Source organism: Dipodomys spectabilis, unplaced genomic scaffold (genome assembly GCF_019054845.1).
Source record: "Dipodomys spectabilis isolate Male_0828 unplaced genomic scaffold, ASM1905484v1 ptg000003l, whole genome shotgun sequence".
NCBI lineage: Eukaryota > Metazoa > Chordata > Mammalia > Rodentia > Heteromyidae > Dipodomys > Dipodomys spectabilis.
The window spans coordinates 18,263,445-18,288,061 of record NW_024870680.1 but is presented as its reverse complement, the minus strand read 5'-3'; the positions used below and the strand labels follow the sequence as shown (position 1 = coordinate 18,288,061).

The 24,617-nt window shown below is 36.1% G+C and overlaps 1 pseudogene; it reads right to left on the bottom strand.

Annotated features, from left to right (window-relative positions):
* Window positions 1-14,350: 14,350 nt before the first annotated feature.
* Window positions 14,351-23,003, bottom strand: LOC122114085 (annotated as a pseudogene).
* Window positions 23,004-24,617: the final 1,614 nt, after the last annotated feature.

Here is a 24,617-nt window from a genome sequence, read left to right as displayed (position 1 = left end):
TATTAATGACCTTCCTAAAACAAAAGATTTATAAAAATAGATAAATTAGTTTGAAAATCCTCATTATGTTCCCATTCCACAGTTTCTGATTTTGTTACTCCCCAGCTTGATGGACTTGTTTTGGTTTTCTGGAACATTATAGAATGCCCAAAATGAATAATAACCAAACAAATTACTACTAATATCATCATCCTTATTGAAGATACTTCCTCAATATTACCTTTGTAATCAAGAAAGAGAACCAACTTGTTTTATACTTCCTGCCAGCCATTTGCTTCTTCCGTTATCCCCAAAGGTAACATGGATACTAAAACGAATACAGGAGATCGCCTTTTCTTTTTACAGAAATCTATCATATGATAATTATCCGATAATAGTTTAAATATATACAAACAACAAAAAAATATGAGAGACCTTCCTCTTAGCTTCAATATTGCCACAGATTGCTGAAAAAATGAACAGAAAAACAAATTATTTGTTCCTCTGTATCAAAACAAAGCAGTCAACAATAACTGACATATTTATCAGTAACAAGTAGAAAAATTCAAGAAGACATGGATATAATAGCTTGGAAAAGGGAAGGAGATCCCTGGTTTGACTTGTGCTCTGTTTTGAAGATTGGATCTTAAAAAGTAAAACAAACTCTTAGTTATATCCCTTCTGTTCATACTGTACTCATTTCTTTCACTAGAAATACAGACTTACTTGTGAATGAGAAAATTCACTTCTCTTAAAGATGAAAACTGATGTCAAGTAAAGTAGAACTACTAATTAAGTCACTTTTTCTACCACAAAATCAAAATGCTCTCAATTCAATTGGATGTCATTTTTCTGAAAGGAAAATTGTTGTTGTGATTGGTTCATTGAAATTATAAAGTCAAATTTGCATGTCACCACTTATAAACCACAATTTCCAATACTATTTGTCCATTTTCAGCCAAAAATTACATAGATAATATTTGTGTTTTTATTTGACTTGCTTAAACTTCACAACAAAATTTTTTGTTTACATCAAAATTGTTGTTGAGAACAATTTTATTTACAACAAATTCTATTTTACTATTAAAACTGGCTGAAAGAAATCCTAAGCATCTCTACACCTGAAGCCAATCAATTGCATTCCCCTTCTGAGGAGCAAGGGAGGCAGGTGCAAAAACACAATAATCTGAAAAAATTGAGAACTCATTCCCAGGTGTCTATGCTGGCCATTGGGGAAGATAACCTGACTTTCTCCATTTCTAATAATTCATTTGAGGTAAGCAATAGCATTAATGTTCATAATCATTATAAAAAGAGCAGTGGTGGGGGGAGTGTAGTCGTGGAGATGGGAGGGCAGGAATCATAAGGGAAAAAACAAAGGAGGAGGCAATAATGCTTGATAAGAAATGTACTCATTGCCTTGCTCATGTAATTGTAACCCCTCTGTGCCGTATTTTCACAATAAAAAGCTTATTAATAAAATAATAATAAACAGGAAAAATACTATCAGGCCATAAAAAAGAGCAGTAAATTGTCATCTGAGATTTTGGGAAACAATCATTTCACGGGAGAACACAATAGTTTACACCACTTATGCCTTTCAATGGCATGGATGAATTGAAATCTGAATTTCCAAATCAATCTATCATTAAAGCTACTGTTCACTTTAACAGAGCCTCCCTCCTATGTATCTACCACCAACAATAAATGAATCCTGACAGAGTTTTGCTATATTTCCATCTCTTCCATTACCTAATGTCTGGGTGTGGAAATCATAAGCTGAACATATTCTTGTCGAAGCATTCAGGTTCTTGCAGGAAAATGAATCCTAATATACATGTACATGATGGTGCTCAATGACTAAAATCCCTTGATATCTGTGCCACTTAACTGAACCTTCAAGGAAAACCCAAGGGGATATTTCAGAGCTGTAGAGCTGCATTGCTTGTCTTAATATCAAGGTAACTTTTAAGGGAGAATGTAAAAGAGTGGATCTTTCCTCATTAACATCTTATGAACCTAAACAAATAATTAAACAGTTTCTTAAACATGCATCCATACATAATCACACCTGTGGCTATGCATGTAACATATAGCTATGTTAATTTGAAGGACAAGTCAGAAAATTTAATATTATTTCAGCTTTTTTTCTTTTCATTCATATGTATTAATTTACAAGGGAGTTTTATTGTAGTGTTTGGTAAAGACGATGTACAGAGGGTTACAGTTTCATGAGTACATTTCCTTTTGAACAGTGTCACCCTCTCTCTCATTGTCTCCCAGATTTCCCCCCCCCCAGAACCCCCAACTACCCAAGTTGTGAAGTTAATTTCCAACATACTATATTTCTAAGTGCACATAATATAATATAATCAGATTCACTCCATTAATCTGTCTTATATCTGTTTTCCTTTTGCCACAATTTACAAAACAACTTCAATGTGTTTTATGATATGGTCATATGTGCATTTAGTGTACTTAATTCTTACTTACTCCATCAAACTCTCTTTGGCCACTGCCACAACACTAGTTCAGTTTGTAATAGTTTTTTTTTTGGCGGGGGGGTCTGGTCATGGGGCCTGAACTCTGGGCCTGGGCGCTGTCCCTCAGCTCTTCAGCTCAAGGCTAGTACTCTACCACTTAGCCACAGGGCCTTTTTTCCGGCTTTTTTTTCCTTTTTGCTTATGTGGTGCTGAGGAATCGAACCCAGGGCCTCATGCATGCAAGGCAAGCACTCTACCACTGAGCCACCTTCCCAGCCCCCAGTTTGTAATAGTTTAGGGTGATTGGTTAGGTCTAGATTTTGTTAATGTGAACAAAATATGTGATTTATGTTTGCTGATTCTGGTTTATTTTACTTAACACGATGACTTCCTGTCTCTGCAAACAACATAATTTCTCTCTTTTATTTATGAACAATTCTTCATGATATATATGTATACACACACAATTCTTTTTGTTTTGGGTTTGTGTGTGTGTGTGTGCTGGTCAGGGATATTGAACTTAGGGCCTGGGTGCTGTCCCTGAGCTCTTTTGCTCTAGACCAGTGCTCTAACACTTTGAGCCACAGCACCACTTCTGGTTTTAGGAGGTTAACTGGAGATAAAAGTCTCACAAGCTTTCCTGCCTGAGCTGGCTTTGAACCTTGATCCTCAGATCTCAGCCTTATAAGTATCTAGGACTACAAGTGTGAGTCTCCAATGCCTACCTATCCTACAAATTCTTTACCTATACAAATGTTGGTAGACACTTAGCTAGTTCCAGATCCTAACTATTATAATCATGCTGTAACAAACACAGATGTGTAGGCATCTCTAGCCTATGATGACAGGTCCATACCCATAATTGCTATAGCAGGAGTATGGAGTAACTGAAGTTTTACTTTTTAGAGCATTCTCCATAATGGTTTTCGTAGTGGTGACACGTCCATCACCACAAACAGTGTGTAAAGGGTTCTTTTCCTCCTCATTTTCACTGGCATTTGTTGTTTGTTCTCATGATGGTAGCTATTCTGACTGTTGTGATACGAATCTCAACCAAGGGGTTTTTCAAGCCCTTGTGTATTTTTTAAATCAAGGTCAATTGGTTTTACCAAGGCACTTCATTTCAACAAGTCCCATTTATGTATACAATGCTACATGTTCATAACCACCTCTTTGCCATCTCCCTCTTCCCACGTGAGTCTCATCAAGTTTGCTATGTAAATATTGTGATCTGATTTGTAATTCATTTATGGCTCAGGATGTGTTGCATTTAATTCATGCATATTGGTCATTATAACATCTGCTAACTATTGAGTTCATTTGCCCATGAGTTAGTTGGCCTGATTTTGATGTTTGATTTTTTTAAGCTCTTTTTCTATGCTGGATAATAGTCCTTTGTGAAATGAATAGTTTACAAAGATTTTCTATCATTTTTAGGCATTTCTCTTTTTTTAAATAGGGGTCAGTAATTTATTTAAAGTACTACAATTAGATAATGACAAGATCAGGACTCAAACCCAAAAAAGTTTGCCTGTACGTGTTCCAGATTACTGAGCAATATTGGGCTAATCATGAGTATCCAAGCATTAAAAAGTTGAATCACATAATTAAAAATATAGAAGGTATTTCCCAGAAAATAGCAAGTGTTATTCTGAGCAGAGAATGCACTGTCAGGACACTAAAGCCAACCTGGACCCTTAATATCCACTGTAAAACAATGGAATTCTATGCCTCCATCAGAAAGAATGACATTGCCCCATTTGTTAGGAAATGGAAAAACTTGGAAAAAATTATATTAAGTGAAGTAAGCCAGGCCCAAAGAAACGTAGGTCCCATGGTTTCCCTTATTTGTAATATCTAGTATATGTATGAGTCAAGCGGAAAAGGTCAGATAATGTGATGTCAGGAAAATGAACCCTTAGATGTGTATTTTAATGTTTTTTTCTTTCATGCATGTGTTTCTAACACATTTATAAGATTATCTCTTTGTTGCTTTGTATGTCCCTCCCCCACAGTATAACCCCTGCTTTCACTATATTTGATGTCAGTATAACTTGTGGAGGAGATGGGGAAAAACCAGTTGTTTAAGGATACAGGTGGACCTGTTGCAACAATGAGAAGTACAAGTTGTCATGTCCAAAACGAGCTTTACAACATTAGTGCATGGGGGGGGGGGGAAGGGGGGCGAAGGGGGGAAGGAGAAGGATTGGGATTAGAGGGGGAGGGGGGAGGCTGGGAAGGGATGTGAAGGGTAAACAAAGGAGGAGGCTGCAATGCTTGGTAAGAAATGTACGCATTATCCTGCCCATGTAACTGTAACTCCTCTGTACAGTATGTTTACAAATAAAATTAAATTAAATTAAAAAAAAATATCCACTGTAAAGAGTGTTTCCTAACCATATTTCTTAGCATTGGAAGGCATATATAATTTGCCTTAGTTGACTCAGTAATTCAACAGCATGGTTGAATTAAAACTAGGTCTTTTGATTCAGAGGTTAGTATTCTCTTCGTTATTTAATTCTTTATCTCCCTGTCCATTTTCTTCTGAATTTCCTTTCAGGAAACCACTGGGAGTTTTGATTCCTGTTGCAATTCACTGTGTGAGTTGCTCATCCTTGCCTGCATAGACTCTATATTACCTTTACTTTTCCCGTAAATCCTCCAAGTTATCCTGCAATCCCTGGCCAACTAAAGGTAAGCATCTTCTAGGTTGAGGCATTTCTTCACTGATGATTTTCTTTGATGCAGTGGCCCTTTTAATTTGATGCAGCTCCACTTGTTATGTTTTCACAGTTGTTCTGTGGAATATTCTGTGAAGGTCAAGTCCATTTTACCTATGGAGTAGTTTAACTGTAGTTCTATTTTGTTGAAATTTTAAATTTTGAGTGACTTATCTGTGATAATGCAGTAACCACCATTATCTCACGTGCACCTGTCTGTCATTTCTAGCAGTGTTTATGTTTTGAAAATAATGCCTCAAAGCTCAGTGCATATATATATATATATATATATATATATATATATATATATGAGAATGGCTCTTTGTTTATTTTATAAAATCTAAAGTTTAATACTTATTCATTTCCTTTTTTTTTTTTTTTTGACATGGAGCTTGCACTCAGAGCCTGGGTGATGATGTCCCTGAGCTCTTTGGCTCATGGCTAATGCGCTACCACTTTGAACCACAACGCCACCTCCAGCTTCTGGTAGTTCATTGGAAATGAACTACTGGCTTTCCACTGCAATCTTTTTTTTTTTTTAATTGTGAAAATACTGTACAGAGGAGTTACAATTACATGGGCAAGATAACGAGTACATTTCTTATCAAGCATTGTTGCCTCCTCTTTGTTTACCCTTCCCCTCCCTTCCCATCTTCCCCCCACCTCTCCCAGCCGATCCTCCCCTCTCCATCAAAGTTGTGAAGTTTGTTTTTTGACATAATGACTTATACATCTCATTGTTGCAACGGGTCCACCTGTATCCCTATTTAAACAATTTGTTTTTGTCCTTCCCCTCCACAAATTATACCAACATCAAATACAGTGAAAGCAGGGGTTATACCGTGGGGGAGGGACATACAAAGCAACATAGAAATCATCTTATAAATATGTTAGAAACAATTGCACGAAAGAAAAAAAAACACTCGAATACTTATCTTGGGGTTCATTCCCCTAACATCAACTTATCTGACCTTTTCTGCTTGACTCAGACATATACTAGTTATTGCAAATAAAGGAAACCATGGGACTTTTGTTTTTTTGGGCCTGGCTTACTTCACTTAATATAATTTTTTCCAAGTCTTTCCATTTGCTAACAAATGGGGCAATGTCATTCTTTACGATGGAGGCATAGAATTCCATTGTGTATATATACCACATTTTTTTGATCCATTCATCTACTGAGGGGCATCTGGGTTGGTTATATATCTTAGCTATGGTAAATAAGGCTGCAATAAACATAGTTGTGCTGGTAGCTTTAGTATGGTCTTGTTTGTGATCATTTGGGTAAATGAATGCCCAAAAGTGGGATTGCTGGGTCATAGGGGAGCTCTATGTGGAGTCTTCTGAGGAACCTCCATACTGCTTTCCAAAGTGATTGAACAAGTTTACACTCCCACCAACAATGTAGTAAGGTTCCCTTCTGTCCATATCCCCTCAAGCATCTGTAGAATTGAAAACCCAGAAATGAACCTAAAGACCTATAGCCATCTAATCTTCGATAAGGGAGCTAAAAAAGTAGAATGGAAGAAAGACAGCCTCTTCAGTAAATGGTGCTGGCAAAATTGCTTAACCATTTGTAGAAAACAAAAGCTAGATCCTTATATATCACCCTGCACCAGAATCAACTCGAAATGGATCAAAGACCTCGGACTCAAAGCAGACACTCTGAAAACATTACAGGATGGAATAGGAAAAACACTAGGTCACCTTGGCACAGGCCGAAATTTTCTTAATAGAGACCCAGAAACACAACAAATCAAAGAAAGGTTGGACAAATGGGATTGCATGAAATTGCAGAGCTTCTGCATGGCAAATGACATAGCTAGCAAGATCAATAGAAAGACCACGGATTGGGAAAAGATCTTCACTAGCCATACAACGGACAAGGGTCTCATATCTAAAATATACTTGGAACTCAAAAAATTAAATCTCCCAACAACAAATCTTCAAAGAAACAACTGCCCAATAAATGAGTGGGCTAAAGACTTCTCTACAGAGGAAATAAGAATGGCCAATAGACCCATGAAGAGACGCTCAACCTCTTTAGCCATAAAAGAAATGCAAATCAAAACAACATTGCGATACCACCTCACCCCAGTTAGAATGGCTATAATCAAGAACTCTAATCCACGCAATCTTCAGATGTCAGCTTCCTGAGTTAGCTAAACCAACAGCATCAGGATTTCCCTTGTTGTTCATCTGCACTTTACGATTCATTTCTCTTGCCTTTCTATGCGATTAGACTCACAAACTTACGTAGCATAAAATCAATTGTTAAATTCCATAATGTCTATATACATATAGATGCTGTAAGGTCCGCTCCTGGATGGCCAGCTGACTCCACCCTCCTCTCAGCAAAGTCTTCGCCCAGTACCTGCGTTACCTAGGCAACTGGCACACCTGGAAGAGGTCACATCTGCATCTGTTGAGGTCACATCTGGATTTGACTTGGCCACACCTCTCCCCTCTCCTAGGGCCACACGCCCTTTTTCCAGCCATGTGGAGTGCCGACATGGCCTGGTGCCAGCCAGAACGATGAATAAACCTACCCTACCCCTTACCTGAATACCACCTGCGTGGTGTGGTTCTTACTCGCCCGCCTCTCCTTAAAAAACCTAACAGATGCTATGTATCGTTCTGATATACATTTGAATAATACTATTTAACAAAATGAAATTACACTGTTTTTCATTATTATAAATTGAGCTACTTCATGAAATACTTTGAATTTTCAAGATTGAATCAAAGGGCATAGTATATCAATTATTTAACAATTTTCTTTTTCTGTATAATGTATAATTTTTTGCAGAACTAGAGGACAGCTTTATTCTATTTTTGTTACTGTTAACATGCCATAAAATTAATCATTTTAACAATATAAAATTTAGCTAAGCGAGTTCAGTGCTCAGATGTGCAGAACACATATTACTACTGTGTAATCCCAGAATATTTTAAAAATACACCTGTGAGGATACTACATAACCAACACATTGTTGCCTCCATTCTTGGCAACAAAAAATTCTATTTCTATTTCTATAGGCGTATGTATTAAAGATATTTATATGAATAGATTTATCTTATTTATTGATTTTTGGTATGGCTACTACATCTAATTTGATGTTTTCAAAGTTCTGAGTGTTCATGATATACGGATACTTTTATTCATTCGTGTTTTGACATGTTATTCTGTTTCTCTCTACCTTTTTAATATACAATAACTCAATTTATTATTTGAAAATTTAGCATTCCTTTAACTCCCTGATTAGAACTTTCAAAAACTGAATGGTATTTTGTAATGGAGGTTTATAGCATAGCAGATACATGTGCACAGTGAAATCATTACCATTATAAGGTATCATTAGCATTATAAGGTATATCACTAATCATCTCACAGTTAACATTTCAATGTAATAATAATCCTTCTTATACATAAGTATCATTGTATTTACCAATTAAGTACTTTAAGGATATATAGGTCAGTTCTATTGTTCAAGAAACAGGACAACAGGGGCTGAGAATGTGGCTCAGTGGTAGAATGCTTGCCTTGCATGCATGAGGCCCTGGGTTCGATTCCTCAACACCACATAAGCAGAAAAAGCTGAAAGTGGCACTGTGGCTCACATAGTAGAGTACTAGCCTTGAGCTGAAGAGCTGAGGGACAGCATTCAGGCCCCAAGGATGGACCAAAAAAAAAGAAAGAAAGAAAAAATAAACAGGACAACAAAAAATTATAGCCAAATTAGAGGATGAAATGACATGTTTTTTTAAAATTTTAAATTATCTGTAATAATTGCAGAGAGAGCTTTTCATTCAACAATACCACTAATGTACACAATGCATCTTGATCAGTATCTCCTTTTTCATCATTCTTCCTGCTCTATATATGAGGTTTTTCTCCTCTGACTACTCTAATTTCCAAATATACAACACTTTTTTTACTTTTTTCTTTTTTTAATTTTTATTTTTTTATTGTGAAAATACTGTACAGAGGAGTTACAATTACATGGGCAAGATAATGAGTACATTTCTAATCAAGCATTGTAGCCTCCTCCTTTATTTCCCCTTCCCATCCCTTCCCATCCTCCCCCCGCCCCCTTCTTGATGAATATTGCCTGATTCATCATTCTCCACTATCTCTTGCAACCCCACCCATTTCCTTCATTTATTTTTCATCCAGTTAAAAGTTTCAGTACTAAAAATATAACAACAAACTTACACAGTAGGCAGTATTGATGTAGACCTCTTCATAACCTAAAATTTTCTTTGTCAAATTAATTAAAGCAAATTAATAAAGGTGTTTATTTAGAGAAGTAATGTATTCTACATTTTAATCTTATTTGTTTGTTTGTTTGTTTAGATGGTCTTAGGGCTTGAACTCAGGGCTTAGGTGCTGTCCCTGAGATTTTTATAGCCAAAGTTAGTTTTCTGCCGCTTGAGCCACAGCTCCATTTCTAGCTTTTTTAGTGATTGAATGGAGATAATCGTCTCAAAGACTTTACCACCCAAGATGACTTCAAACTGCAAACCTCAGATCTCAGCTTCTTGAGTGGCTAGGGTTACAGACAAGACCTACTGGTGTCTGGAGAATTATATATTTGTAATAATGTATTTGTTATGAATGTTTTAGCGTTGTAAGTCAATTATGGAAGTCAAAAATGGGTCCAATTTTATGTGTTAGCTCAGAATTTAAAAAGCCACACCAAGACTGTAAATGAGAAGATCTCATTGAGTGGATTTGTGGAGAATAGTCGTTGTTCTCTGCTTCCTTGTAGATACTCTTAATTACTATCATGCATAGGTCTTTTGTGCACTCTTTATTACTTCTGAAATGAATCTGTGCATTTGTGTAGAGAGACAGAGAGAGAGAGAGAGAGAGACAGACAGACAGACAGACAGACAGACAGAGACAGACAGACAGACAGACTATAGGATAACGAGCAAGCTACCAGCATTCTTAGGCTGGAATATAGACTAACAGTGCTAATGGGCATCTGCTATTTATGTATGTGAGTTGGATTCACTCCACCACCTTTAAGTATGTCTCAGTTTTTTATTTGTCAGACATCGTGTATGTATAAGCATTCATAATCATTGTTAAATTTCTTCTAATAGTAAGCTTGCATATATCATAAAAGGATTCCTAACATACTTAGGATGGGTGGCACCTCAAAGGTATCAAGTTTTTCTTCCCTGATTTGCCCTGAGGAATGACAGATTAGATACTCCAAAAGTCAACTACTTTGAGAAGCAGCAAAATAATGTAAGGTGGGCATTTTGAAAAGAATGCATTTTCAAAACTTTTTATTTTTGCCATACTTAGGACTTGAACTCAGAGCCTGAGCACTGTCCCTGAGCTGCTTCTGCTCAAGGCCAATGTTCTACCACGGCTCCACTTCCAGCTTTTTGGTGGTTAATTGGAGATAAGACTTTCATGGACAAAAGCCTGCCTGGGCTGGCTTTGAATCATGATCCTCAGATCTCAGCCTCCTGAGAAGCTAGGATTACAGGAGTAAGCACAAAGGTCCTACCATGAGTAATATTTTATATCTTAACTACTGTATATTTTCAACCTTGTTAACTAAAATGAAAGTCAAAACAATGAGCTGAAGGCAATCTGCCCATATTTTCAGAACGTTGGTCAAAAAACATCATATCCTACTATATCTGTGTATGCATGATCCTCAAACCCTAAACCCCCTGATATCTGTACCATTAAACTGAGTCTTTAATGGAAAAGCTCAAGGGGACACTTCTGAACTTTAAAATTGGAAGGCTGGTGTGAAAATCAATAGAACCAATAAAGGAGGAGTAAAAAGAGTGGGAGCTTTCTTTCTTTTTTTTTAATTGTGAAAATACTGTACAGAAGAGTTACAATTACATGGGCAAGATAATGAGTACATTTCTTATCAAGCATTGTTGCCTGTTGCCTCCTCCTTTGTTTCCCCTTCCTATCCCTTCTCATCAAAGTGGGAGCTTTCTAATGCATGTATTGATACCCAACTTGTTTGTAGCCATACATGTAAATGAGTAGAAACAGGAGAGTATGGGTAAAAAATTCATGATATTAATGATTATTTATTGATTGTTTATTATTAACATTATTTCAGAGTTGTTTCTTCTTTAAGCTCATGGGACACAAAGTTAAAGCATTTATATAAAGAATACTCACATGTACTTGTATGTTTCATTTGTCTATGACTTCAGATGTCTATTTGGTGTTTTTTTAGACAAGAAATGGGACATACTTAATTTTTTTCAAAGATCAATAGAAAAATATTGAAACATAACAACTAGGCATATGGCAGATTTAAATCTGGATATATCTGTTTTTATAGTCTATCTGAACAATTTCAATGAGTTATTGCTCCTCTCCAAGACAGCCTAGTGACTATGAAAAGAGCATTAGATATTCTAATTAATTATTATTCTAAATAATTTTTCAAGAAATTTATTTTCTGATAAAGTAGATGAGAATATTATTGCATCATAGACAAGCACAAAAAATGCTAGGATATTTTATGCAAAAAATTGTCAGTAATAATTAGATACCACAGCTTTGAAATTGTAATATTGATGTGGAAAATGCAATAATGAGGCAAAACTTTCATATCTTTTTTTAGAAAAACTCCTGCATGTTTCATTAATTGGAAAGTAAAAGTAAGTTTGGAGAGAGAACTATATTAATTCTATAGTGTAGAGGTAATTTGTGATTATCTTAAAACAAATTCTATGTACTTTTCTGAAAAAAATACATTTAGATTATACTATTTTAAAACAAAATTTCTGGAGTGAGGACATGGTTCAAGTGGCAGAGTGGTCAACTATCATGTATAAAGCATTGAGTTCATTCACCAGCACTGCAAAAGGAAGAAATACAACAAAAATGATCACAAACAGTACTCAATGCTAAACACAGAGGCTTAAACCGGTATTTCCAGGTTCTCAAGATGTAGAGATAGGAATGATCAAAGCTCCATACCAGCCCAGGCAAAAAGTTAGTGAGAACTCTCCATTCTCAAACAAAAAAAACTCATCATACTGGGGTGTACTTTTCATCTTAGCTCTTCCAGAGGTTATAGGTAGGAGGATCATGGCCTGCTGCTGGCCCCATGCCAAAAGCAAGACAATATCTGGGGGGGGGGAGGGGAATCCTGAACAACAACCATAACCAAAAAAAGCCTAAATACAAAAATGGACTGGAGGCATGGCTCAAGTAGAAGAGGGCTTGCCAAGCATTTACCTAGCAAGTAGGAAATTTAGAGTTCAGACACCATTCCCTCCCCATTCCATTATTTTCAAATGCCATTGTATATGGACTCATAGAATGACTACTCTGTATAAAGCTTAAATAAAAACACATCATATCTACATGCTTCTCTATCCATTTTCCTATTCCTTTATTTACAGCAAACAGTACACCTAAGATAGAAGCAGAGGACAATTTTTTTATCTCATAGCTAAAAATCACATGATATATTTCATCCTTTTAACAAAAAAACATGTACAGTTACTTTCACTACTCTCAGAATATAGTATAGCTATCACTACCACCTAATTCCAAACTATTTCAGAGGAAAACCTAGAAGAAAACTCTGTAGAATTTCCTCAATCTCTGTCTACTGCTTCCATCCCCTTTAATATACAACTTGATTTCTACTTCCAGGGATATATATTTTTTTTTGGATATTCCTAATATTGAAATTATCTTGTTTTCTTTACTTACTTTAATGTTTTCAAAGTTTTCATGTGTTTCCACATGTATCAATAGTGCATTACTATTGCTTCTGGAGATTTACTCTTTACTTTTACGTCTCCAAAGAAAAATTAAATTTCAGTTTTAGAAGACAAAAACATTCCTTTAACTCATTAAAAATCTAGAATTTTCTAAAAATTAATTTTACGGTGTATATGGAAATTTGCCAAACATGATATTTGGAGTCCATACAGAGCACAAAAGAATTACCACAGTGGTAATTTATTACCTCAGCTACATTTTTGAGTGAATTCTAACCTCTTTTATAGATAAAGATCATTCATCCATCCAGCAACTTAAGGATCCATAAGATGTTTTTACTGTTTTAGTAACAGTGGCACTGTACACATTCACAGACAAGATGTGTGCTAACCCATGTTCAACTGAGTACATTGCAACTGTGTTTAATTTACAAGTCATGGCCATCTCTATTTGTACTGTTTCCATCTCACTATGAATATAGTGGAATTACAATGCGCTTGCCCACACACACACACACACTCCTTCCTGCATCACTTGATTTCCTTTTGTTTTAAAAAGTATTGCTAAATTAGGATTTGTAGTGAAATGCCATGATGTTGGCTCTATTTTTCTTTTTTTTTTTTTTGTCGGTCGTGGGGCTTGAACTCTGGGCCTGGGCGCTGTCCCTCAGCTCTTCAGCTCAAGCCGAGCACTCTACCACTTGAGCTACAGCGCCACTTCTGGTTTTCTGGTGGTTTATTGGAGATAGGAGTCTCACGGACTTTCCTGCCCGGGCTGGCTTTGAACGGCGATCCTCAGATCTCAGCCTCCTGAGTAGCTAGGATTACAGGCGTGAGCCACCAGCGCCCAGCTCTATTTTTCTTAATAATCAATATCTTCAGTTACTTTTTGGTCATAAAATCTTAGGGAAATGCATATTAAAATTATTTGCTCAGTAAAAAAAGTGACAATAAAGTGAATAAAAATAAAAAATAAAACTAGTACTCTCTCCCTAAATATAGTGAGTATAATAAGACAACTCTGTAAGTAAGACTTTTTTTTAAAAAAATGTTATGAGTTAATACTAGGAAATAAACTTGAAAGACTTTAAAAAATAAAACTATGTATTGGCAAAAGTCTCTTGTCTGAATGTGTGTCTAACAATTTCTGGAAGTTCTAGTCATAGCATGAAAGAATAAAATGTGCTTTCTGGGTGCCTTTCTCTTGCATTTCTTAATACAAGTTGCACTGTGATAAAATTCTTTGTGATGAAGATTTTTACTTGACACCAAGGGATTCAAACATCAGTTCTTTGAACATTTCATCTATTGATGATAGTTCCCTAAGAAAAAACTGAAAACTTGCAATAATGTTTCTACTTTCACCATTGGAAATCACTGGAAAATGTAATTGGAAAAACAAGTGGAGAACATTAAAAATGTAGTTTCTCCATGTTAATTCCCCTTGGTGTCCAGCCGAAACACCTTGGATAAGTCCTGCCTGAGCTCTTTATTCTTAAGTACATACACCATGGGATCAAGAGCCGGGGGGGATGACATTAGGTAGCACATTGAGCAGAACTGGGATGGAGGGAACTGTCATTTTTCTACTATGAGTAATGGACATGACAATGATGACCATATAGAAGAAAAATACTAGGATGAGGTGGGAAGTGCACTATTTAAAGCCTTGGTTCCAGCTTCTATGGAGTTCAGCTTCAGCACAGACTTAAGGATGAGAACATAGGATAAAATGATCAAACCCAGGTCACTTCCCATGACTGCCTGTGCCAGAAATAGCTGGTTGATACTGTTGATTCTTCTGTCATCCCAAGATAGGCTGGTGACACCAAGGTTAGTACAAAAACAGTGGTTAATATGATTCCTGAAGCTGTAAGGTCTCTGTGCAGCCAACACAGGCATGGACACAAGGGCCAGAACATTTCTGAAGGTCATGAACACAGTTGCTTTAATCACAAGGACTCAGTAATGATTGCTGGATATCTAAGTGGTCGGCAAATAGCTACATATCTGTCGACAGCCATGCAGAGAAAGATACCTGACTCCATGGCCACAAAGCAATGGATGGCATGCATCTGAGCAAAGCACTCAGAGAACCTAATGGTCTTAGTGTTGAACCAGAAGATGGCTAAGATCTTAGGCATGATGGTAGTGGCCAGTCCCACATCCACCACTGTCAGGATAGCAGGTGCAGGGCTGCCTGTTGGTTGATGATGATCACAGTACGGGTGTTGGCAATGAAATCCAAGAGGTAGAGCAGAGCCAGAGGCAGGGAGAGCCAGTGTTGCCAGCCGTGAATGCCTGGGAATCCCAGCAGGATGTCAGACACCTGGAACTTAGAGCTGCTGGAGTCTCAGAAATTGGAACATCTTTCTCTGAGACAAAAAAAAAAAAAGCTTAATATGACTAGTCTTTATTGTCACAGTGACAATGTCTGATACAAACTTACCTACGATCTTGAGATAAAGTGGGGATTTATCCTCTTCATTATTCTCATCTTGTTATCACATTTATCATTTTCTTATGGGAGAGATTTTCTTATCTAGTAGCTGGAATATCCTATTTGTTAACTCAGTAAATTATTCATAACATTCCATCAACCAAGACATTTTCCCATCATCTCCTACCTGAAGAAGAAGATACTAGAGAAAATTAGGACTTATTTGTGAACTTCTGTATCACTGAGTCAGATGAAAAATGATCTTGTATCATAGTCCAATGGTTGTTTTAAATTATTTTTAAACAGATGAAAGATAGAAGAAAAATATATTTCAAGAATCTAAGATTGGAGCTGGAAAGGTGGCTCAGTGGTAGAGTGCTTGTCTTGCACCCATGAGGCCCTGGGTTCGATTCCTCAGCACCACATAAGCAGAAAAAGCTGGAAGTGGCCCTGTGGCTCAAGTGGTAGAATGCTAGCCTTGAGCTGAAGAGCTGAGGGACAGTGCCCAGGCCCAGAATTCAGGCCCCACAACCAAAAAAAAAAAAAATCTAAGGTTCTATTAGACTATTTCTTCTGTATTATTATAGTCATTCATACGTTATTAATTATCATAGAGAAAGATGGTGAATATTTCATTTTCATCTTTGTCTTGACTTTTCCTTCCTTTTTTAAGAATCATTTTTACTGTAAAGCTGATCTAGAGAAGGGTTACAGTTATATAAGTCAGGTAATAAGTACATTTCTTTTTGAACAATGTCATCCGTCTCTCCAATTATTGTTTGATATCCTAGTGAGATGGATGCTTTAGAGACCCAATGTTTAGAATCAGTTGAAATTTGTCTGTTAAGAGACTTCATTTATTGGAACTTAGGTGTGTGTGTGTGTGAGAGAGAGAGAGAGAGAGAGAGAGAGAGAGAGAGAGAGAGAGAGAGAGAACTCTTTCCAGTTGTATTTTCTTGAAAAAAAACTATAAACTCAAGTACATACATAATATAGTTAATGAAATGTATGTATGTTACAACAGTACTATAAAAATAAGCTAGACTTTTCAATGCAGTTTTAAGGCTTAATGCCTTGACAAATTGGGAAAGTGCTATACTTACAGAAACAATAGCACAAAACATTCATGTAAAATTAAATGTTTTATTACGAAGCAAATATAGTTGGGCAAAGAAAAGAAAAAATCCCATCTTTTCTCATTTTGTTAACAACCACCCTTTTATCCCCCAGTGTAACCAAGATCTTAAGCAATAACATTATAGGTCAACTCTATCTCTTTATACATGTCTTTTACTATAAAAAATGTTTAAATATCTAAAAATGAATAAAATAATATAGAGATATACTTCTTAGCTTCAAAATTGCCACAAATCACTTTAAAATAGGATTATTCCTTATTCAACTCTTAATAGATACTCATGTTCACCTCTTAACTACTATATATCTGTACATCAGGAACAAGTAGGGAAATTTGAGAACCTATAAATTAAGAATAAGATTAAGGTGATAGCTTATGCCTATAATCCTAGCTATTCAGGACACTAAAATCTCAGGATCATGGTCTGAGGAAGAAAATCCATGAGACACTTATCTCCAATCAACCACTAAGAAAAATGAAGCTAAAACTACAGCTGAAACTCAACTGGTAGAGGACTAGCCTTGAGACAAAAAGCTAAGGAACGGTTCCTAAGCCCTGAGTTCAAGCCCCAGTAACAGGGGAAAAAAATAAGAATTATGTCTCAAATTATTTCTACTGTATTTGAGAGCTTGTTGAATGTGAAAATCATCTGCTATTTATACCTCTTATTTCCTTTGTATTTACAATTTTAATTATTAATATTTGCTCTATTCTTACATGGAAAGTTTGATCTCATTTTCAATAGATTTTCTCAGAGATTGAGACTGATTTACTTATTTATTTATTTTTGTCAGTCATGGGGCTTGAACTCTAGGCATGGGTGCTGTCCCTGAGCTCTTCAGCTCAAAGCTAGTGCTCTACCACTTGAGCCACAGTGCCACTTCCAGTTTTCTAGTAGTTAATTGGAGATAAGAGTCTCACAGACTTTCCTGCCCAGGCTGGTTTTGAACCATGATCCTCAGATCTCAGCCTCCTGAGTAGTCAGGATTACAGGCATGAGCCACCGCAGACTGATTTTTTAAGCAATATATCTAACTGTAGATTAAATTCGACTTTTCCAAAACAAATTAAAAATGTTTTTTGTTGCTTTGTATGTCCCTCCCCCATAGTATAACCCATTTTCACTGTATTTGATGTTGGTATAATTTGGGTAGGGGAGGGGAAAAACATATTGTTTAAATAGGGATACAGGTGGACCCATTGCAACAAAGAGACGTACAAGACGTTTGAAAAATGAACTTTACAACTTTGGTGGGGAAGGCGATGGGAGGGCAGGGATGGGAAGGAGAAACAAAGGAGGAGGCAACAGACAACAATGCTTGATAAGAAATGTACTCATTACATTGCTCATGTAATTGTAACCCCTCTGTATGGTATTTTCACAATAAAAAAACTTATTGATAAAAATAAATAAATAAATGTTTTTGATACCATATGTTTTTTTTTGTCTGCAGGAAGAAAAATGGACTTATATACTATTCTCTTAGTAAGTAGATACAAAGAAGTATTGATTTGTTTAGAAGTATTAATTTTAAACATGAATTTCACCACTTAGAAAGTACAACTTTGAAAGCATCTATAGTCTACCCTCACCTCCAAATCCATAATCTATTTGTTTTCTCATTTAACCATCTTCAGACTTTCCAATCAATGTTTTCCCCATGATATGACAGTAGGTTCAACCAATTTATTTTCCATAACCTGAGTGAAACAGAATCATAACTAGGTCTCTGCAGAAATGAAGAAAACTCATTAGTTTTTGCTTCTGGAGAACAAGAGGAGCCTAAGTAAGAAGAAATAGTATTGTGGCCATCACCAGCATCTTTTCTTCATTTCTTTTTGGCCTGAGTGATTCAGACCTGACTTCTGCCACTTCTGGATGTCTGTTTAATTTAGGGAAAACATAAGATTCATACTCACCATGAAAAGCTGCACTGAAAATTCAAATCTGAAAATTGTAGAATTAAACATTTACCAAGACAAAGGAAAACTTTTTCCAACACTGTCCTCAAACTAGATGGATGAAATCAAGACGATTTCTGAGCATATAACAACCAATTATTATACTCAAAGCTGTATTAGCCAAGTTTCTGTCCTATGTATTTACAACTATTAACAAAAGGATTTATTGTAACTGGCTCACCTTTTGCATCTTTCTGAATGCCAAAACAGAGGTGTTGAAAACAATACTGGTCCTGATGTTAAGAGTTTTGGTTGAAACTATTCAACAATATAGATACATGCTTGTCCCTCAAAGCCAAAATCCCTTGCTAGCAGTAAAATTATCCTGAGTCTGTAAGAAAAAATAGTCTTCTCTATCCCAAAGGATATGAAAAGACATAAGAGACACAGACATGGGAGGGAGGGGGGAGGCTGGGAAGGGAGGTGAAGGGTAAACAAAGGAGGAGGCTGCAATGCTTGGTAAGAAATGTATGCATTATCCTGCCCATGTAATTGTAACCCCTCTGTACAGTATGTTCTCAAATAAAATAAAATAAAATTTAAAAAAAAAAAAAAAAAAAGAGACACAGACAATGCTGGGAGAACAAGATAATTTGTGGGATGAGGAAATCTAGTGGGAGCTTCCATCCTAATTGCCTCTGTGACAGGATATCAGCAAATAAGTCTCATTTGCATGTGTTGGTGTGTATGCACACATGGATTGGGTGAAATGAGAAGACACACATGTTGTTTTTACTAAAAATTACGATTTTTATAGTTTCGGTCATTTCTTTCTGTTTCAGACCTAAGCACTTAAATAGAAATTATTTCAGTCATTCATATACATAAATGCATGGGTTGTTTAATTTGTTTATATTTTGTTGTCTCTATGATGCCATTGAGTAATGCGCATTCTGCCAGTTAGGCTAGCAAATGTGAAAGAAGACCATCAAAAGATTGGGTCTCTGGTTTTCACAAAATTAATTTTTAATTGGGACTGATAGTAAACATTATCTCAGTGCAGTGATTCATCAAAAGTACAGGTTTATTAATGCATGCACAACTCAATTTGATGTAATTACACATTCAGTGATTAAGATAGTAATGATTATAGTAAATATGGTGATAATTAAACACAATAAATGATTCTAATTTTGTATTCCTTTAAACTGGTTCCACAGGGATGGGAAGGGGACTCAGTGGTAGAGTGCTTGCCTTGCATGCATGAGACCCTTGGTTCGATTCCTCAGCACCACATACACAGAAAAAGCTGGAAGTGGCGCTGTGGGTCAAGTGGTGGAGCACTAGCCTTGAACCGAAGAGCTGAGGGACAGTGCCCAGGCCCAGAGTTCAAGCCCCACAACTGACAAAAATAAATTAAACAAATAAAAAATAAACTGGTTCCACAATCATGCACAGATTACATATTAACTATAAAAATTAAAATAGAATACAATGAAGTTTTTACAAGATACTAAATAAATTCTACAATGTAGAGGTGCCTTCTGATCCCTTCTTTGTTTTCAGGCCTATGAAGCTGAGTTTTATTGGAAATATTAAATACAGTCTTTAAAATGTTATAAATGTTATTATTCTCCAGTCAATGGCAAGTACTGTTACTGCTACTGTTAAGTAGCTATAACAGAAAGATGTACCAAGTGTCATTCTGTTCCTCTAACAGTAATATAGATGCAACATGGAGATAGATGAACTTGGGCTTTGTGATGCAAAGCAGGATTATTAAAAATATGAGCAACATAATGAAAAACAATTAATCCCTGAGCTGAGCTTTAATCTGAAATCATTCCTGCACACAGTTCTATGAGTGAAAATGAATTTGGATGCTTCTCACTGGCTCTGGCTTCACATGGAAAAGACTGAGCCTAAGCAACTGGTTCAGAGACCATTACTTGTAGGAGAGGTGCAGTGACCAGAAGAGTCAAAAATATATCTATCATCAGAAAAACTTTTTTTACAAATCATTAAATTGAAAAAATAAGAGAATGAAAAAAGAAAATCACCTTTCAAGTAGATGGATTTTCTAGATGAACTGAATAAATACTATCTTATAAATCAGAGATATAAGATTAATTTTACTCACTACAGAGATAAAAGGAAGAAAATGCTCTATCAAGATCACTTTTGGGGAAAGATTAAAAAGATTAGTATAGTGCTATTTCAGTTAATGTGTCTGGTTGTTTCATCTCTGGATACTGAAGTTTCTCCACAAAACATATCATTAAGCTGAGGAAATTAACTTATATTGTTTGATGAGGAAAGAACAGGTATTAAAGTAGTAACATTAATGCAGAAATATTATTGTCTGTGAAGTATATCAAAGGTATTGCCTTGCGTCTGCTCTCCACAAATAAACATGGCGTTTTCTCACTAGATCGCCTGTAAGGTTAATTTTCTGCTCTTCCCATGAATGTGAGGTCTTCCGACTGGGTATTGCTCTATAAGTGGGTGAAACACAACCCAATGAAGTGTACTAGAAATGAACCAAGAACAGCTGTTCTCTTCTGAGAACCCAGGTTAGGGCCAGTAAGCAGTAAGAGGTCATTCTGGTAAGGAATGATTTATATTTACCTTTCATCATGACAGAATCAGTTATATCTATTTAGTTTGGGAAATCACATGAATATCCACAATCTTCATGAAAAATTAGACTAAATCATAGGCTGAAAATTAATTTTACACAACAAATCAAAGAAAGGTTGGACAAGAAACTCTGCATGAAACTGCAGAGCTTCTGCATGGCAAAGGACATATAGCTAGCAAGATTAATAGAAAGCCCACAGACTGGGAGAAGATCTTCACTAGCCATACAACAGACAAGGGTCCATATCTAAAATATAATTGGAACTCAAAAAATTAAATCCCCCAACAACAAATCTTCAAAGAAACAACTGTCCAATATATAAGTGAGCTAAAGACTTAAGGAGAAACTTCTCTGAAGAGGAAAGAAGGATGGCCAATGGACACATGAAGAAATGCTCAATCTCTCTAGCCATAAAAGAAATGCAAATCAAAACAACATTGAGATACCACCTCACTTCAGTTAGAATGGCTATAATCAAGAGCTCTAATAACAACAGATGCTGGAGGGGATGTGGACAGAAGGGAACCCTACTGCATTGTTGGTGTGAGTGCAAACTTGTTCAACCACTTTGGAAAGCAGTATGGAGGTTCCTCAAAAGACTCCACATAGAGCTCCCATATGACCCAGCAATCCTACTTTTGGGCATTTACCCAAACAATCACAAACAAGGCCATACTAAAGCTACCAGCATAACTATGTTTATTGTACCATTATTTACCATAACTAAGATATGAAACCAACCCAGATGCCCCTCAGTAGAAGAATGGATCAAGAAAATGTGGAATATATACACAATGGAATTCTATGCCTCCATCAGAAAGAATGAGATCACCCATTTGTTAGGGAATGGAAAGGCTTGGAAAAAATTGTATTAAGTGAAGTAAGCCAGGCCCAAAGAAACATAGGTCCCATGGTTTCCCTTATTTGCAATAACTAGTACATGTCTAAGACAAGCAGAAAAAGTCAAAAGCTATGTACATATGAGCATATAAAATGATGTTAAGCAAAATGAACCCCAAGATAGGGACACAAATATTTTTTCCTTTCTTGCTGTTGTTTCTAACATATTTATAATGTACCATGTGATTTTTTTGTTGCTTTGTATGTTCCTCCCCCACAGTGTAACCCCTGTTTTCACTATATTTGACTCTGGTGCCCTGCATCTTGTATATACACTTCTCTAATTTGGAGGAGGGGAAGGGAAAAAACAATTTTTTATATAGGGATACAGGTTGACCCATTGTAAAAATGATATGTACAAGACACTATGTTGAAAACAAACTTTACAACTCCAGCAGATGAGGGGGAGTAGTTGGGGAGGTGGGAGGGAAGGGGTGGTAAGGGAAAACAAAGGAGGAGGCAACAATGCTTGATAGGAAATGTACCCATTACCCTGCTCATGTAATTGTAACCCCTCTGTACAGTATTTTTACAACAAAAAAGTAAAAAAATTAGTCTTAAAAATGTTTTTCAAGGAAACCCAGTTTTTATTTTAAAAAAATGTCTTCAAGCATGATGAATGGGTTCAAATCTGTATTTGAGCATAACTTTGTCAATTCACATGTAATTTAGAACCACTCTCCACTAGATCTTACTGCCTTAAAAAAGATGGTGCCACTACTTCCCCGCACCTTTGTATTCCCAAAAATACCTGGTTTTCTGGCGGAAAAACAAAGATGAAAGCACTCTGGTCCAGGTATTCGGAATCCTCCTCCTGAAAAATATTACAATCTTGTAATTTAACGCGCATGCATGCCTTTTGAATCGTAAAGAGCTTCATAACTCTTATTGATGAGCCTTTAAAGGATATTTTGAGCTTTATGTCCCAAGGGTATATTACAGGTTAGAAACACAGGTGTTGGTTTGGGGAAAGAACATCATGAGAGGAGACAGAGTGGAGGATATGAAAACAAGGCTACCACTGTGTATGTGTGCTCATCTCAGGCTGCATACCTGCTGTGCACATGGGGATCCAAATGGGCACAGGCACCTTTAATCAAAATTAGTGATCTTGACATGTATTGCAGAGCTGTATTTCCTTTTGTGTAAGGTTCTATGCCAAGTAAGCACTTAAGTACAGAGTGTTTCCAGACTCACAAACACACACTTGCCTGTCCTTACAGATATTCATCATGCATGTCTACTTAAATTACGTCAGTGAGTTCTTCGCACTCACTAAGTCAGGCCATTAACCAAGTGAAAAGCATCTGACAACACAGACTCTGATTCTGATACTATTTTCAAGTGAGGCTAATGATAAATATTATAGCACTATAGGAATCCATCTATAATTAGGTATGTATATAAATTCCTAAATAATGACACTGATGCTATGACAATAAGGATGGTGATGAGTGTAACATTAAAACAATTATTGAGCTAGGTGTGGTGCTTCATATTGGTAATTGCATCTACTCCAGAGACCGCGATTGGTAATATTTGGGTTCTAGGACAACCAGAAAAAACTTTCTCGTGTCCATATCTCAACTGATGAGAATTGTGCAGAGTGATAGCCATTTTGCAGGGTAGCTGCTCAGGAAGCATAAACAGGAAGATTGTAGCCATGACAATGGAAACGCTATTTGAAAGTTAACAAAGTAAACATATGTTAAGTGTATGACTCATAGATAGACCATGTGCCTGATTGATAGGTACAAGATCTTGTGTTCAAACTCATTACCACAAATATTACTGATTTTAACTATATTTTTTTACTTAAATAATATAAGAATTCTCATTTTCTAAATTAATTTGGAAAAAATAAATTTCAGAAAATAGTTAATGATCTATGTTAATAAATAAAATTTTTGCCAATATCTATTCAAGTCCTTTGTCTATTTAATGAGAGATGGCATATTAAAAATGAAGTAGGAAGGGAAAGGATAAAATTCAGTTTACTTCATACGCCATACATAATTGGCTTAGTTGATGAAACATTAATACAAAACAACTATCAATGTTTCTCCTTTATTAATTTGCAAAAGTATTACAATATTAGAAATAGTGATTTATTTCTTTTTATTGCACTCACAGTGGGAGATGGGCAAAACAGAGTGGTATTGGTCCCTTTTGCTACATTCTTTGAAAGCATATTATTTTTCTTACATCTTTTTCTTGTCTGTGTGCTTAGCAGGGCCCTCTTGCAAAAAACTGAACATATGATTATTCTGTTGTAAAATAGTTAACCAAGACAGACCTGGGTAGGAGAGAATTTTCCATCATAATAACTTGTGTCTCTTAAAATGCTAGACTTAGAGCTCCAGCTAAGCATGAGTGCATGGAGTGCAGTATGTACACTTCTTCAGGAAGAAGTCTTAGGTGATAATTACTGTTTTGTTTATTGCTTTTAGTAATGATGAAAATATACAACATGTATTTCCAGGGGAGACTAACATCTGGCAACTAACTTGTAAACTGTAACCACTATCTAGGAATAGGACATAAATCGTGTATTTTCACTTTAATTTTCATTAGGTTTTATTAAGAAACATGGAGTGCTTAGTACACTAGCTCTTCACAGGAGGCAGAGGTAAGACATTCATAGCTATATTACTTTTTTCCCTTTCTCGAAAGTTATTAT